Below are 17,688 nucleotides of genomic sequence, written 5' to 3' on the forward strand. Positions count from 1 at the left end.
CATCATTAGGTTTGACCTTAAGGGATCAACTGATCACCACCGTCCTACGACAGTAACGTCAAACTCTAGCAAGCCAATCGTTACTGATTAATGTTGATCCGTTGACTATATAATGAATAATCGCTTACGTATTCTTAATATGAGATTTAAACATGTGATTGCACTATTGTTGAGGACACATATTCCAACAATCTCCCACTTTTCTGAGACAAGTGTGCGTCACCAATTCTCTTGTCGTATTACAATCTCCCACTTAATGCAAGGTGTCTCGCAGGAATTATCTACCGTAGAGACCGGAATTCTCTTGTCCTATTACATATTCCAACAATCTGGAGCGTAACAGTCTGACCGGAATTATTTACCGTAGAGACCTTCCGAGCGTGGCCACACATTTTCAGTTCACTACTCCTCGAGTGGCCTTGAGATTTCAAACAACCCTGACAAGGGGGTGGACAATTCCTATCGCACTATTCCCTTTGTTCAGCCGTAGTTCATCATAACCAAAAATATATCCATTTGACCTCATCCACGACAGTCGTAGAGCATAAATCAAAGCCAATCAGAAATTTGTGCCAACTTGGGCTTATAGTCTCTATTCAAAAGAATTGACTCATAAGAATACTATAGCAGCTCTTGCCACGACCAGGCTTTATGAAATACCAGAACTCTTTAAGCGGTCACTGCCCGACAGAGTGTCTCATACAGTCTGCCTATGTGATCGACTAGTCATCCCATATGACTTTATGGCACTTGAACTTGCCATTAATCACATCACACTCTAGTCACTTCGAGACATCACCTCATATAAGTAACTAGGGGCGAACACCATATCATTCCAGTTCACTTTAATGGAGTTCAATTTGTCTCTACAACCCATTTGGATTTAACAAAGTAATGGGTGAGTTTAATAAAACTCAAACGATAAATTAGATTCTCATATATGAATAGTCAATAAACTATTACTACTTCATATCTTATAATCTTTAGTGTACCTTTTACACTAATTGAAATGCAATAAAAGCTTGACAAGTGGATATACCCTATATCCATATGTTCCAAATTTATCAATTGCTATTTCCTTCTTTTCAATGTTATTTCTAATAACATGAATATATCCAAGTATATGTCTAGTCTTCTTACCAGACTTGGGCTCTTTAACTTCAAAGATGCCCCCACTGTTATCACATAACTTGTGATGAAGTCTTTTGGTAGAGGAATCTACTCTCATTCCCTACGTTGACCATCTTATCACGATTTACTTAGATTCCTTTTGTAGAATTTGTAATGGTCGAAACTAAAACACTTCTCTAGTTTCTTACTCCTACGTCAGTAAGACATCCTAGGATTTCAACAAATCCTTTTCGGTTTGGAAACTAAAGTTTGTGCAACCCTTCAACTCATACCTTAGTTTATCATCCAAACATATGAATGAATCCTTAATTCATCTCAAGAATCTTAAGGATGTTCTTTAAGGCTTTCACAAGCCATATTATGGAAATTATCTTGTTATTGACTTATTATGCTCCTAGCATAAGTTACATTATGGCATGTGCGTCTGTTGGCATACATGATCATTCTAATCACGGAAACATTAGAAATCGATTTCATGTAATCAACATCTTAATAGGTTCAGTGAACGACTATGACTCCATCATAGTAATTCCACTTTCATCAACATGAATAACCCATTCAACCTTGTTGATGTTAAAGAGATACGAAAAGATCTTATCATCATAAGACTCTCAACTCTATGCCAATATTCTCTCACGTAGATTCAAAAATCTAGAATACTTTGCACCTTTTCCAAGTCTCCAATCACTCTTTCACAGAAGAAATCATTGGTACATTATTCTCAATAAGTAATATGTTATCAACATATAAGACATTGGAAAAATAATTCTAGCTCCCACTTAACTTCATATATAATCATGATTCTTCAATCATGTGAATGAAACCATTCACTAGTATCATATGAACGAAAAGTATAATCCTTTTATGCTTGCTTAAGACCATTCTAGGATTACTTAAGAAAGCTACACATAATATGTTAGGATTCTTAGATCTTTATCTAAGGTTTTGCGTTCCATACATATCTTTATAGATCATAGTTCCATTACTTTCACAAAGTAACATATTAACTAGAAGACATGTTTGTGACGATCCAATCTACTCCCACTCTATCTCTCAAAAATACATCTATCTTCTTGAGAGATAGCTTTGTGAGTCACAAACAGGCATATGGAGGAGTATTAGAACTTTCTCTAGATTGACGCATTAGCTCATAAAAGACAGGCTCTATAATGGCAGCTTAATTCATATTATATGCATGTCTGATCCATGTCATTTGTTAAATAGACTCTCTATTTCAGGTATTTCCTGGTTGACCATCCGCTTAGAATTACGTATCCGTTTTTGGATTGCAAATTCCCAAAATTGAGTTCGATTACTCAAACCGACTCATGTTAGTTTGATTTATGGGTAGTGTGACTCCCCGCGATAACGTGGAAAATATAACTGATAAATTAAAGCGGAAATTTGTGATATTTTTAAAAACTTTTTATTACTAGTTGAAGATTAACACGCGGGTGCCAAAAATGAAATGAAACAAATATAACAATAGGCAAACTCAGGTTATTACAACCAAAGTCTAGAAAGCGGGGAAAAGATATCCCACGAATAAACATATAAGGGGTTTCTAAACTAGCAAACTAAGTGCCAAGGGTTTAGTTCTCGCTATCCCACACGACTTCCCCAAATAAGCATCTTCACCACCTGTCATTCTTGTAAACATGAACGCCACAGTCAGTGGGAAGTACCTCAAGGTTCTCCCAGCCACAATATGTCGAAATGCAAGCAAACAAACACTTAATTAAACATATTGATCATGCAACATATTTGAACAGTAAAGAACAAGGGAATATACTGGATAATCATGATGATATAGGCATAATACTTTCTTTATAGAATACGCATGATACATTTGAATAAATATGCATTCAAGGAAACAGAACAATCAAGTCATCCAACTCATATTGACACAACTCATTAAGTGTAAGACCAACACAAAGTGTAGACGGACTATCCCACTCAAAGGCTACATTTAAAGCATGTCCGAGATACTACACACAAGACAACATCCTAGACTCCAACCACCTGGTAGGACGATGATCATAATACGGTCCTACTCTAAACCTGGATTCAGACTCTCGGGATGGACATCACCCGATTCGACATGCGGTGACCTATCCGCATCCACGACTCGAAACATGGCACACAGACCGTAACCAAAGGTCGAGTAACCCCAAATCGGAAACATAGCACAGAGTCCGTAACCAAAGGTCCGAAGAGGCAAAAGAATAACCCAATCCGAAAACATGGCACACATATCCGTAACCGAAGGTCCGAAAGGGTAAATAAGGAATGTCAAGTCGTCACACAATGTAAAACGTCACACTTGAGTCACGTGTGAGAGTAAGAATAATAATGCAAATATAAACACGAAAGAATGTCATATGACACAGGATTATTAATGTTACATTCATACTTATGGCTTACATCTCACCATAAGTACAGATGGGAACATCAATCCCGACGCTCATATCACAACTAGAGGGCTTATAGCTCACCTCTAGTATCCGATATGACTGAGACTCTCACGACAGAACAATACAAGACATTTTCAAGAATACGACTCTTGTAAGTAGTTATTTATAGTGAATATCTCATACTTGTGTTATATTACCAAATGTTCCACTTTACAATTTAACATGCAGGTTAAATAAAATATAACAAGCGATAAAGAATAATTTACGGGATAAAATGTGACCAACTCAAGTGACTCGTTTATGAGCCCGACAAATAAGCTATAAGAAGCCCAATAAATTAGTCCATTTAGGTCCAACATGTGAAACACAATTAGTCCATCATATAGAGCATATTAAATCAAACAAATAGAACATAACAAGCCCAATAATTGAATTATAAGGAATCCAACAAAATGAATATGTGAAGGAGCGATATTAACGATGTTCCTTATATGAAATACGAGATGGATATATTTAATTATATTTTAAATAAACCAAACTAGCGCCAAAACAATTTATAAACACGACTCAAAAGCTATTATGGCAGCCTCAAACTCGGCCTCAGAACCAACCACATACGGCCTCAACCCATGACTAACTAGGCCAATGCCTAGGCCACGGCCAGGCCACTGCCAGACCACTGCCAAGCCATTGCAAGGTCTCTGCCAGGCCACAGCCAAGCCATTGCCAGGCCACTGCCAACTCCTACGACAACCTAAACAAGACCCAAAAACCACCACTTACGCACACTACCTTAGCCACCCTCGACATCCCAAAACAGTCCACCCATATACCATTACGTGGTTGTCCACCGTCTGTCCCAAAACAGTCCTAAGGTAGCCATTAAATCATTCTCAAACTGAGGGAAAGTACACCTCCATCTACTCCATTCCTGCGCACAAGGCAACCCAAGGTCGAGTTAAACTAAGACCATATTTTGCGACGGGTTTAAGACGAAAGTTCTCAAGTACAAAACAACTCAACAACCGACTTGAATGACTGCCCTACCCGTCTCAAGACAGAACCCAACCAGCCACAAACACGGTCCATGTGAGCCATAACCCGAGCTCAAGAAAACAGATTTCATGACGGAAATTCGAACCCAAGACAATCTGTTTCAAACACCAAAATTAAGATAAAAATTACCACACACATGAGACAAGTAAAGAACCAATCTTTAACAGAAAAAGAACATATAAAACGACCCATAAGACGGAAATTTTGACCTTTGTCGAGTAACCTATCACCGTACCTTTAACTTCTCGAATTTCCAAGTAAAAACGTCAAAAATGGCACGAGCTATTCTCCAGGCTTCGAGCTTGACAACTAGGAAGAATAAAGCGGGTTATTTGAGTCGTAAAACCGAGTTTGTCATAAGATGCCATTTTCGAAAACTCAACAAAATCGAAGCTTTGTTACCTTAAAAGAAGGAGGAAGGAAAGGGGAAGATAATGGTGTAAAAATTGGAGGATTTGGTTGAGAAACGGAGGAGAAATATGGGTTTGAAAGGGTCGACTAAAATGGCGTACGGAGCTCTGTTGTTTGTTGTTGTTGCTGCTGCACTTTGAAATGAAGAAGAAGGAGAGTTGAGGGAGGGTGGGGATGGCAGTGTACTAGTAGTAGTAGTAGTAGTAGCAGTAGTAGTAGTAATAATAATAATAATAATAATAATAATAATAATAATAATAATATATATATATATATATATATATATATATACATATATATATATATATATATATATATATATATATATATATATATATATATATATAGTGTAAGAGGGTAGGTGGGTGTGATGTGTTGTCGATAAATGGTTGTCCCGTGTTTAGACAAGATTCTTAAATGAAATGCGACAGTCTATGTTAGACGGAATTTAAGACGGGAATTATTATTATTACTGTCACTATTATTGTCCGACCAAAAATATGAATACATATATTCTTATAAAAATTATGCCTCAAGAATATGATTTAATTATACGTATTTTTATATAAATGAGCTTTTATGTATTACTTTTATGAAAATCGTGTTTGACATAAAATATTAAATTGAATAATTCAAAAATATAAAGTAAAGTAATCAAACGGTTTACTAAATTTTAAATGTCAAAATAGGAAATTCGCGGGTGTTACAATTGACAGGGCAGTCATATACCTATCAAAAATAACCAATTGGCTCTAACTAATATAGCTAGGGAAGTCGGGTCGATCTCCACAGGGAGATGGGAAAGTATCAGCTTTGTTCAAGTTTGTCACGGTAACCAAATTGAGGGGTTTTAATCGTTTTGATCTAAACTAATGACAAGGATAGAGAAGAAAGAATAAGAGAATAAAGGTTAACTAGGTAGAGAAAACAGCTAAGACAGACGGTTCACAATAATCATTCGGTCAAGTAATCTAGGTCTCATGTCAATGCAAGTACGGTCTGAGGAGCAGTGAATATCTCCTTTCGGTCTCAATTCGCCCTAAAGCACAAATAGCTTAGTTTTCGCCCTAACTATAATGCCCTATTGTTCGCTACTAGTCTCACCTCTTCCAACCTTTCGGTCCAGGTCAAGGGTTACTATGATATAAATGCCTGATTGCGTTGACTCAATTAAACAGATACAGATAAATGCAGCAGTTAACAACAAAGATTATACCAGCATTAACCTAATACATCGATTACTATCCCTTCATAATTATGGATCCCCTTTAGTCCTAACAGAAGGGAATTAGCTACGCATCATCATTGAATTACCAACAATAACATATAGATAATTGAAACTAAACATAATAACAAGTTAATAAGGATTGAATAAGGTAGAGATGAAATAATAAGGGAAGAATAGAAACACAATAAAAATAATTATGATTAAGAGATTAAAAAAAGAATAATAATACCAATCGTAAATCCAAATCTGAGTAGCAAAGTGTAAAGGAAGAATAAAATCTAAGAACAGTAGAAAGTAATAGAGTAAAAGTGAATGAGAGAGAGAGATTACGCAGTCCATTGTTCTCCTAACATACGAAATCCTCTCCTAGCCTAACCTATGGACTAATTACAAAAGCACATACAAAAATTAGGCGGAAAAAGTCTATAGAAGGATAAACCACTCGATCGAGTGGAAATAAACCACTCGATCGAGCAACTAATCATCAAACCTCTCGATCGAGTGGAAATAAACCACTCGATCGAGCACTCCTTGCAATTTCTCCTCGATTTACTCCTCGATCTGCTTGATTGAGCAACCTTCAACATATAGAGCATTCGATCGACTAGAAAACTAGTCGATCGAGCTATTTAAGCACGTTAGACATTGAAACACTTCCCGAAACCAGCTCACGCGTCTCCAAAATGTTAGATTCCAAGCTCCGGCTCCTCGTTTTCCACAAATGGGAAGAATTAAGGCTCGATTTAGCTCCTCTTTGGTTAATTCCTGCAAATTACATAAAACGAACCAAAGTAGACTATTCGGGGGTATTTGTAGCTCGATGATATATATATATATATATAGTACAGAAATGCGTGTAAAAATGAGGTAAAAACCTTATATAAAAGACACGCATCAAATCCCCCCAAACAAAACATTTGCTTATCCCCAAGAAAAATATGAATGCAACTAAAGAATAAACAATGGAACAGGACCAACGCATCAGCTACAAATCACCCACCAAAACCAGTTTAATGCAACAACTGACAGAGTGGCAAAAGAGAAGTGCAAACGAATTAAATTAATGTTTCAAACTTACTGAACCGTCGACCTTGCAAGACTCAAAATATATCGGACTCTCACGGGTCGCTCGTCACTCAAAATTAGGCACAAGGTGAGTATATATGTGAAAGATAGAAAGAAGCAAAGTCACTCACCTAACTCGACCTATAAGAACATGCATGCAGTTAACATGAATAAAGTCTCTACAACCGTACATACGCATTCCAACCATACTAATGATCAAGACACATGCCAAGGACTTACATTTGGGTGAGTGAGGTAATGGGTAAAAAGGGGCTAAGATGAATTTGGATATGTGGAGTTAATAGCCATGCTAGCAACAACGAATCCAAATATAAACTGCATCCCAACTTCGTACTCAATATAACAAGATGAAACGGTGCAAATTCCATGCACTCTACTCACGAAACACCCAAAAACTCGTCAACTCCCCATAAGATATAAGTAAAACATGGAAGTGAAAATCATTATACAATTTCTCTTTTTTTCTTCACAAATGATTTTTCTTTCTTTTTCTTCTTTTCTTATTTCCAACTTTTTTCGTTCTCTTTTTTTTTTCTTTTTCATTTCTTTTAATTCATCATTTTTCTTTCATTCCCTTCAATTCTTCCACCAACTGCTGAAAATCAGATAAAAATAACCAAACTGCAGTAAAACATTCCAAGCAGCTACTCGTCACTAGCTCGGCTAGAGTAGGAAAAATTATAGATAGTAGCTAATAGGACAAAAAGGCAATTTGGCTATGTGGGGCTCATATGTAAAATGAAATAAAGGAATCGCTCTCTAACTCCTAACATACGTGTCACCATCCACAGACCGAATGCATACAGGTATTAAGAAGACTAGACTCATGCTTATGCAAATTGATGTTACATGCCTTAAAGAGAGTACTACTCACATCCTAAATGAAACCGGTCATGAATGTCACCAGTTTATAAAGCTCTAGCCTCAGAATGAAATGTAGCTTGCCAATATATGAATCAAGTCTATTCGTTCAGATAAGAGAAAAACAAAAACTCATAGATCATGCACATAATCATGCCAGCTAAATGTCAAGAATATGCAAGGCTCAAGTAAGGATTCAATGTAGCGTCAATGTTCAAACGTTCCGACTCAAATTAAACATGAAATGTTTTGAATTCACTACTACAATATGACTCTTTTGCAACATTTTGCATGCAACACTTATTATTTATGTTGCAATTTATAGTGAAGATATTAGCTATGCAATACTTATCATAAAAATGTTGCATTTATCTCTATAATGCAACACTTTTGTAAAATTGTTGCATTTAATCACTACATATAGCAACATTATTTTGTAAATGTTGCATTTAGTAGATGCATTAGCAACACTTTTATAATACGTTGCTAATTAGACTTATTAGAATAAGCGATAGCCCAATTTTTTTTAAAAATAAAATTTAGTGAGTGGGTGAAAGTTAGGCGGGATATGTGAAAATTGAAAAAAAAAAAAGCCAAATATTGCAGTTTTGCTTAGAAACCAACATTCATTTAACCTAATACTCCGTACTTCGTGTTAATCGTCTTCTACCAATCAATACTGCATTCCAAAAGGTTCAACTCCGTACAAATCAAGCATCTTCTGCTATATCAATCGTCTAATCAATTCTTATTTGATCTTGTTTCACCTGCAACAGTCCCAATTGTCTTTCAGTCTCAGGTATGACGATTCATTCCTGTAATTTCAATTTTATTTTTCGACTTGTTTCTTGTTATTCAATTCTATTTGGTATACAACTGTTTGATGTTATGCTTTGATTTTTAATCTTGGTGATTTTATTTGCTATTCAATTGTTCATTGAGATGAACTGAATAATGGCAGATGTCTGTGATACTATTAATTAACTAGTGACAATCAAAACAAATTGATTTTCTGATAAAGTCATAAGTTTTTCCAGGACTTGGCATATCTTCACTTGCTTCCATTAATCAAATTTTTCCACTTCGGAACACCCAATTGCTGGATACTATTATCCCCTATCTTGTTTTTCATTTTTAACTGGTTTTCTACTCCCTCGATCTCATTATTTGTTAGCATTTTATTTTTATCTTTTTGCAATGGTTTTTCATTCTTAATGGAATAAGCATCTACTATGAACACTACTCCCTTCGCACAATTGTTTTCACCCCATTTTATCTAATATATGTGAGGAGTATTTTATAGAAATAGGGTGCAAATGATTGCGTGGAGGGAGTAATTATTTAAGTCGTATAGAAAGTTAGGCATTTCTATGGCCGGATACAATGGTGGTTGGGTGGTTTATTGTGCTAGTAAAGAGTTATCGGATTTAAATCGCCATCATTTCCTTTCAGTGTGGTTCAAATTCATCCGAGAACGATCTCAAGTGAGAGTAGTAGTTCCCAATCCAAATATGAGAGAGATTTATTCGCTAGGATAGTCAAATGAAAATACGAATCAGTGAATTGTAGAACTAGTAAGAAAGAAATCAGTAAGAAACAATAAAATATATCTAAAACAAGAAGGTTCATATTATGATGGCCCTAAAAGTCCAGCATAACACACTTATGTCTTTAACAACACATTAACACAATAACTGAGTAAGACAGACCTCCATGATAAAACTTAGGTAAGATATAAGATCTTAGATAACAAAAAATAATATAACATAAGACGATAAGAGATAACGACAATAGTATAATTGCTGGCAAAAGATACATGTATAAGATGTAGCAAATTTATATCACTAGCTACGCCAATGTCTACTGTAACATGAATTAAGAGATTAAATTTTGTACTTGCACCATGAACAACCTCCCTCGGTGATTACACCTGCTCTTCTGAGATGATTCTAATGTGTTTCAAATAGAGTATCAGTCACATCAATAGAACTATAAAAGTATCCAACTAAGTAGTTAACTGTGTTGTTAAAGAGTAGAGAGAGGACTGGTGTGAGGTGTACATACATGTTTATTAATAGTCCAAAGGATACCTTCAGTACAAGGAGGGGTGGTGAGTGAACCCATATATCTATAGTACTTCTTTTTTGCCATTTTATCTTAGCTACATTATCAGTCCACCATTTATTTTCTTCTTATCATCCCCCATTAATTTAAAAGAGACAAGAAAAGACTAGAGTAGATAAGGGAGGAAAAACTAAGATCAAGGGCAAAGGTCCTGCATTTTATACCCATCACCACTGCTACTGTAGTGAATTCATTATTTAATCTTAGTTTAGTTTCATAAATACTTTGTTTTACTTAAATATTCAATTCTAATGCCAACACTTGTTATTGCCTCTAGTTCAGATTTAGTACACTGTTAAGGCAGGTCTGTGTGGTGGAAAGTAGACATAGGGTAGGTGGTAAGATCAAAACTCATTATGCCGGATCATAGATGACGTACCTATGAACAAGGACTAGTAAAATGTCTCTTTTAAACTCAATTTGTGTATGCAAATTATCTTGCAATTGAAATCTGCCTGCTTAAATCTGAAGATCATTTTATGTAAGTGATAGTTGGTTATTAACTTTGTATATTACTTCGTATAGCATAATTAGTTAAAGATATACAAATTGTTGAAGTTTACCTATTAGTTACGACACGAGCTTTTCAGTAATTGGTTCGTCTTTCTTGTTGACACTGTCCAACAAATATGTTGATCGAGCTCAAATCAACCAACCTAGAATCTATTTTGTGTTCGAGCTAAATTTATTGTATGTATTCCCAATACATTAGCCTGTATGTTTTTGACTCACTTGAATTCTAAAAAAAGTAGTTTTTGAAGAAATATGTAAGCAGCCTACTCATATAACTATCAGGTTAAGTGAGAAATTGCAAATTTTTGTTATATGAAAGCCCTGGTGTTGTTTGTTATTAGACCAATGTGAAACATATATCATTTCTTTTTGTTTACTTGACCTCAGGAAGTGGATGAAGCGATCATTTTCGTGCAAATATTATGTTTCTCTTTGTTGTAATAATTCTATATGCTTTAGGTAAGCATTCGATTAGCTCTCTTATTTTAATGTTATTAGTGTGCTACGCTAGTGTACTTTGTAAGGTTATAGTATACGGGTATTTTACTTAAGTGGCTTAGAATAGCATATTAATTCGGATTTTCTTGTTGGATTCGTACTGTTATTTTTTTCCTTGCAGGTGATTTTCAGTAGATGAATTATGATGATATTGATAATTTCTCCTGTAAGACGAACTTTCAATTCTCTCTTTTTTCCCTTTGAATGATATTTGTGTATTCGTGATGTTATTATATGCCAGGTGACGTAGGATACAAAGGGTTCTTACACTCTTAGTTCCCACCTCCACCTTTACCATGACAACAATCTTCAGGTAATGCTTTTATTGATAGTAATGACTATGAGTCCTGTAGAGGCATTGCGATAGATTTTTTTTTGAAACTCTTAAAATAATATATTCACACCAAGCTTTGAATTATGATTTTATATGTTAGTGTCCTTGAGGACTAGTTGACCAGTCTTCAATTTCATAATAGTAAGTTTTTATCCTCTTATTTTAAATTTTGTTTTATTTTTCACATATACTATTTGAATATCTTTTTTTATTATTTGATTATAAATTCCAAAATATGTGTTGATTTCGCTGTTTTTTTATGTTACAGATTCAAAGCTTTAAAGTTGAAGAGTGCAATAAGAGTTAAGACTCGTACTTGTCACGTACACAAAGCTGAGGATGAGAGCAAATGTTGTCTGTAGCCTTTTTTTTCTATTGATATTCGAGATGTACTTTTGAACTACTATTCCGAGATGTAACTAACATGAGTATTTTGTAATGAATTAATTTACGTAATTTATTTTCGCAGTACACTTTTTACTCATTACAGTACTTTTTGTCGCTTAATTTCCATTTACCTACCCTTAATTAAAAAAAATAACAAACCTAATTATCTCTCTAGAAACCTCTCTCCTTTCAAACTTCAACACATTTCTTCGATTAAGGACACATTTAAGAGTAAAATACCCACCTAATTCGTTAATTTGCATTATTATTAATCAGATCAATGGTTTATCTTTTAATTTTAAATGTTTTTCATAATAAATTTGCGTTCTTGAAGCAATTAATTGGGTTTGTGTATTTGTGGAGGGTTGGTGGTTGCCAGCGTTGGAGGACGGCACGTCAGGGACGGTGGCTGCCTCAAGTGTCGTCGGCGAAAGGGGCGGCAAAGGGAGTGGGGTCGGTCACCGGTAAGGGAGGTTGTAGAGGAAATGAAGGGGACGGATCTTTATTTGGGACAGGCAAGGAGAGGTAAGGCGGCAGAGGTGGACGATATGATGAACAATGATCGGCGGTGGCAAGGGGTTTCGACGGTGGTATTCAGGCAGATGGCAGTGGGCGGCCAAGGGAGGGGGTTGTGGTGGTCGGTTGAAGGTGCTTTGGGTGTTTGAGTTTTACTGTATGCAGTGTTTTTTTTCTAATGTAGTACACTTTCTGATGTGGGGAAAATGAGAGGGGTAGTATGGTCAAAAGTGTACTGCAATGAGTAAAATATGTACTGCGAAAATCAACACCCTTAATTTATAATAGAGATATGATTTGTTAAGCTATGTTTGTATCTACATTGCTCCAATATTTAATTTTAGTTTTAGTTTTCATTAGAGCTAAAAAGAAAATGGTGTGAAAATAGGGTCTATTCATTGTGATTGCACAATTGTTGCATTATATCTTGGAAGTGTTGCAAAGTCTTCATTGATGAAAGAAAGAAAGTGTTGCTTCTATACGTTAAAAGTGTTGCTTCCCAACATAAAAACGTTGCATCTCAACATTAAAAATGTTGCATTAGCTCTTGAAAAAAAAGTGTTGCATAAGTAAAGTAAGTGCAACACTTTTAAAAAGTGTTGCTTTTGATAAGAAAGTGTTGCTTAAAGTGTTGCATTGGGCTATTGCAACGAGACTTGAAGCAGCACTCATAAAAGTGTTGCCTAAATCTTATTGCAACATTATTAAGACATTTTGCAACACCTTCGTAGTGTTGCTATAGTTTCATTATGTAGTAGTGATTTTATGGTTTTTTTGAATTTTATGGTTTTTTTTTTAATTAAAAGCAACAATGCATGCGAAAATAATAAAACGTGCAGACGAAAATGCAAGAAAAACATGCAGACAGACACAGATATGGATGTATACCTCCCCAAACTAAACCGTACAATGCCCTCATTGTACCAAAAATAGGGAAAGAAATGCAAACGAAAGAGAGAAGGAGAAGTGGAGTCGGAAAACTTACAAAACGTCATAAAGAGGGACCTCCCCACACCGACCATGAACATGGGAGGTCAAAGAAAGTCAAGCAGTAGCTCCATAGACGTAAAACAACGGCTGGAAGACGTAACCACTCGATCAAGTAGCTTAGAATTGCTTGATCGAGTAAACTGGTAGCTGGAAGGACTCGAACGAGTAAAAAACTACTCGATCGAGTAAGCATGATTTTGCATTTGGTCGATCGAGTATAAATATCACTCGATCGAGTGAAAAATTCCCCAAAAGTGCTCGATCGAGTATAAAAACTACTCGATTGAGTGACTGGACCTGCAAAATACGCGTTAAAAGCAAGGAAAGCATAAAGAGTTCGTAAAACAGCGTCTAAAGTTCAACATAAAGCTAAAGAAAAACAAAATGTTCAAAAAAAGTACAATAAAAATAGTCCGGGCTGCCTCCCGGAGAGCGCTGGTTTAAGAGGTCCCGCACGACCTTTCTGGCATCAATTAACTGGCGGGTCAAGCTCGTCAAAATACAAGACTTCAACACGATTGTCTGCTTCATTTGCCTCGTGATAATGCTGCACATATTGCCCGTTCACCTTGAACCTACTACCTTCGGAATCTTCGAGCTCCACGGATCCAAATTTGGTAACTGCTGTCACCGTATAAGGACCACTCCACCTGGACTTCAACTTGCCAGGAAACAATCTCAATCGGGCATTAAACAGCAACACCTTTTGCCCAACATGAAACTCCCGAGGTAGAATTCTCTTGTGATGCCATCTCTTCGTCTTTTCTTTGTAAATGCGCGAGCTATCATAGGCATATAGCCTAAATTCTACCAACTCATCTAGCTGCAAAAGACGATTCTGACCACACAAATTAGGATCAAAGTTAAGCTCACGAATTGCCCACAAAGCCTTACATTCCAATTCAACAGGTAAGTGACATGATTTCCCATAAACTAACCTATAAGGGGATGCACCAATCGGTGTCTTAAAGGCAGTTCTGTAGGCCCATAATGTGTCCTCTAACTTAAGACTCCAATCCTTCCGTGATTTAGAAACTACCTTAGACAAGATCTCCTTCAACTCGCGGTTAGAGACCTCAACCTGACCACTAGTTTGGGGATGATACCCCAAACCACGCCGGTGTTGGACACCAACTTTAGACAGAATAGAAGTTAGTTTCGTTTCTTTAAAGTGCATTCCCCCATCACTAATGACGACCCTAGGGACACCAAATCGGGGAAATATGACCTTTTTGAACATTTTTATCACGGTCTTGGCGTCACAATGAGGTGAGGCAATTGCCTCAACCCATTTTGACACATAATTTACAGCCACTAAGATATACCTGTTACCTTTACTAGTCCGGAACGGTCCTTGGAAATCAATGCCCCAGACATCGAAAACCTCAACCTCTAAGATACCATTTTGTGGCATCTCATGTCTCTTCGAAATATTCCCTGATCGTTGGCAAGCATCACAAGCTGAAACAAAAGACTTAGCATCAGCAAACAAAGAAGGCCAGTAAAAACCAGACTGAAGTACCTTAGCCACGGTGCGCGATGGACCGTGGTGACCACCATAGGAAGAGGAGTGACAGCCTTCCAGGACTACTTTGGCCTCCCACTGCGGAATACACCGTCTGTAGAGACCGTCTGCACATTCCTTAAACAAATAAGGATCATCCCGTAAAATCGCTTAGCGTTATACAGAAAACGCTTCCTCTGCTGATGAGAAAGGTCAGGCGGCAGCTTGCCACTGACAACAAAGTTACCTATATCTGCATACCAAGGCTCTTGGTTAACAATAGACGATATAACAGCAAAAAGAGTATCGTCAGGGAAAGAGTCATCAATAGGTAGAGGATCTCCCCCTTCCTGTCGCGTCAGTCACGACAGATGATCAGCTACAACGTTCTTAGCTCCTTTCTTATACTTAATCTGCAAATCAAACTCCTGGAGAAGGAGTATCCATCTCAGTAGCCGTGGTTTAGCCTCCTTCTTAGCAAGGATATGCCTCAAAGCTGCATGGTCAGTAAAAACAGTAACTTCTGACCCAACTAAATAAGAACTAAACTTCTCTAAGGCATAAACTATAGCTAGCAGCTCTTTTTCAGTGGTAGTGTACTTCACTTGAGCCTCATCCAAAGTTCGGCTCGCATAGTAGATTGCATTCAAGGCTTTGTCTTTCCTTTGGCATAGCACCGCTCCTAGTGCATAGTCACTGGCATCACACATTATCTCAAACGGCAAGTCCCAATCGGGAGGCTGTATGATCGGCGCAGAGACTAAAGCCTGCTTTAACCTGTGAAAAGCAGAAAGACACTCATCAGTAAACACAAAAGGGGCATCCTTAAGTAGCAGCTGTGTAAGTAGTTTAGCAATTTTTGAGAAGTCCTTGATAAACCGGCGATAAAAGCCGGCGTGGCCAAGGAAACTCCTCACCCCCTTAACATTAACAAGAGGTGGTAATTGCTAAATCACTTCCACCTTTGCTTTATCAACCTCTATTCCCCTATCAGAAACTAAGTGCCCTAAGACAACTCCCTCGTTGACCATGAAATGGCACTTCTCCCCGTTAAGCACAAGATTAACCTCAATGCAGCGCTGCAACACTTTATCAAGGTTAGACAGACAGTTAGAAAAATCACTTCCATAAACACTGAAATCGTCCATGAAAACTTCCATAATAGACTCAATATACTCAGAAAATATCCCCATCATGCACCTTTGGAAGGTGGCAGGGGCATTACACAAACCAAAAGGCATCCTGCGATAAGCAAACACGCCCTGAGGACAAGTAAATGTAGTCTTAGCATGATCGTCTGGGTGAATAGGGATCTGAAAGAACCCTGAATACCCGTCTAAATACGCATTTTAAATTAAAACATGACATAAGACATGTCACATGTCACATGACATACAATTGTACAATTGACAAAAATAAAATGGACTTCATATTACACTATGTAAACCGAAATATTGGTGAGCTTGTGAAAAGTTTTGTCTTGTTCATTTGTCTTATTCATTTGTCTATGACACTTGATAGTGACTTGACCATGACAAAGCCTTACACCAATTTGTCTTGTGAAGACAAAAAGAAAAAGAAATATGGTCCATATAGACCATAGACCACCGGTTTTCATGAGAAAAAAAAAGAGGATTTTTCCTCATTTTTCATCATTCTCTCATGTTTTATGAAAAACAATTACTTCTCTCTCTTGTTCTTCATAAAATTCATTTTTGTGAATCAAATTTGTTTAAATCAAACACTAATATTACTAGAAGTAGTATATGAGTATTAGTAATCGATTTTAAGGTATACTACATTACAAACATCTAGTACATGTTAATTTGTGGGATTATGGGATAGTCTTGGGTGCAACTAATTGGAGGGCTTCTATTATGAAGTCATGAATGTTCATCCAATATTGGAAAGCTCAAGAACTAACAAGAAGGAGATCTTGTTGGTGCCCACTTGACCGAAATTTATTTGGTGAGAAATTGATTTTCTTATCTCTTTTGTTTTAGTTTGCATGCATAAGATCTAGAATTTATTTTATGACTAAATAAATTTAGAACATATATGATTATGTTAAGTAATGAGATATAGATTTCTAACAAGCGGTATCAAGAGCACAAGGTTGTTTGCATGCAAATCGGTTATTGTTTTTCCGAGTTATACGATTAACATATAAAACTCATAAATTTGTGTTATTATGATATATCACGAAATTTATTATGCATGTTAAAGTTTCTGATCCTAAAATGTATTTAGGATATTTTGGTTAATATATGGATTTTATTGTTCATTTTATATAATATTGGCATTAAAATGTGTTTTTTATGATAAAAATGTCAATTTTGGACGAACATTAGCTAAACTTCGAATTTTCCAGTGGTTTTTGGATATGTTTTCACATATATTATTTTTAGATGATCTGGAAATATTCATAATGTTTGGAGTTTTTATGCTCGAAATATGGATTTTTCATGTTTAAAATCGGATTTAGATGAAAAATAGGTTAATATGAGATAAATTTTGAATCTAGTCATAGAAATTTAGTATGTTGTACATGCAATTTTACAAGATGTGTGTAAAATAATAGGATATAATGAAGTCTTCATGCATGATTTATGGATTTTTAATGAAAAATAGCATA

The 17,688-nt window shown here is 36.2% G+C and overlaps 1 long non-coding RNA gene across 4 annotated transcripts; it reads left to right on the forward strand.

Moving 5' to 3' along the window:
- The first annotated feature begins 8,875 nt into the window (after positions 1–8,875).
- Positions 8,876–12,112, forward strand: LOC141642570 (uncharacterized). Of its 4 annotated transcripts, none has more exons than XR_012543341.1 (4): positions 11,207–11,283; positions 11,444–11,635; positions 11,757–11,797; positions 11,925–12,112. It is a non-coding gene; the product is annotated as an uncharacterized LOC141642570 (long non-coding RNA). The 4 variants fall into 4 exon arrangements; XR_012543342.1 differs by having other exon boundaries at positions 11,444–11,488; positions 11,564–11,797; XR_012543343.1 differs by lacking the exon at positions 11,207–11,283 and adding an exon at positions 8,876–8,986 and having other exon boundaries at positions 11,444–11,797.
- Positions 12,113–17,688: the final 5,576 nt, after the last annotated feature.

Source organism: Silene latifolia, chromosome 2, assembly GCF_048544455.1.
Source record: "Silene latifolia isolate original U9 population chromosome 2, ASM4854445v1, whole genome shotgun sequence".
NCBI lineage: Eukaryota > Viridiplantae > Streptophyta > Magnoliopsida > Caryophyllales > Caryophyllaceae > Silene > Silene latifolia.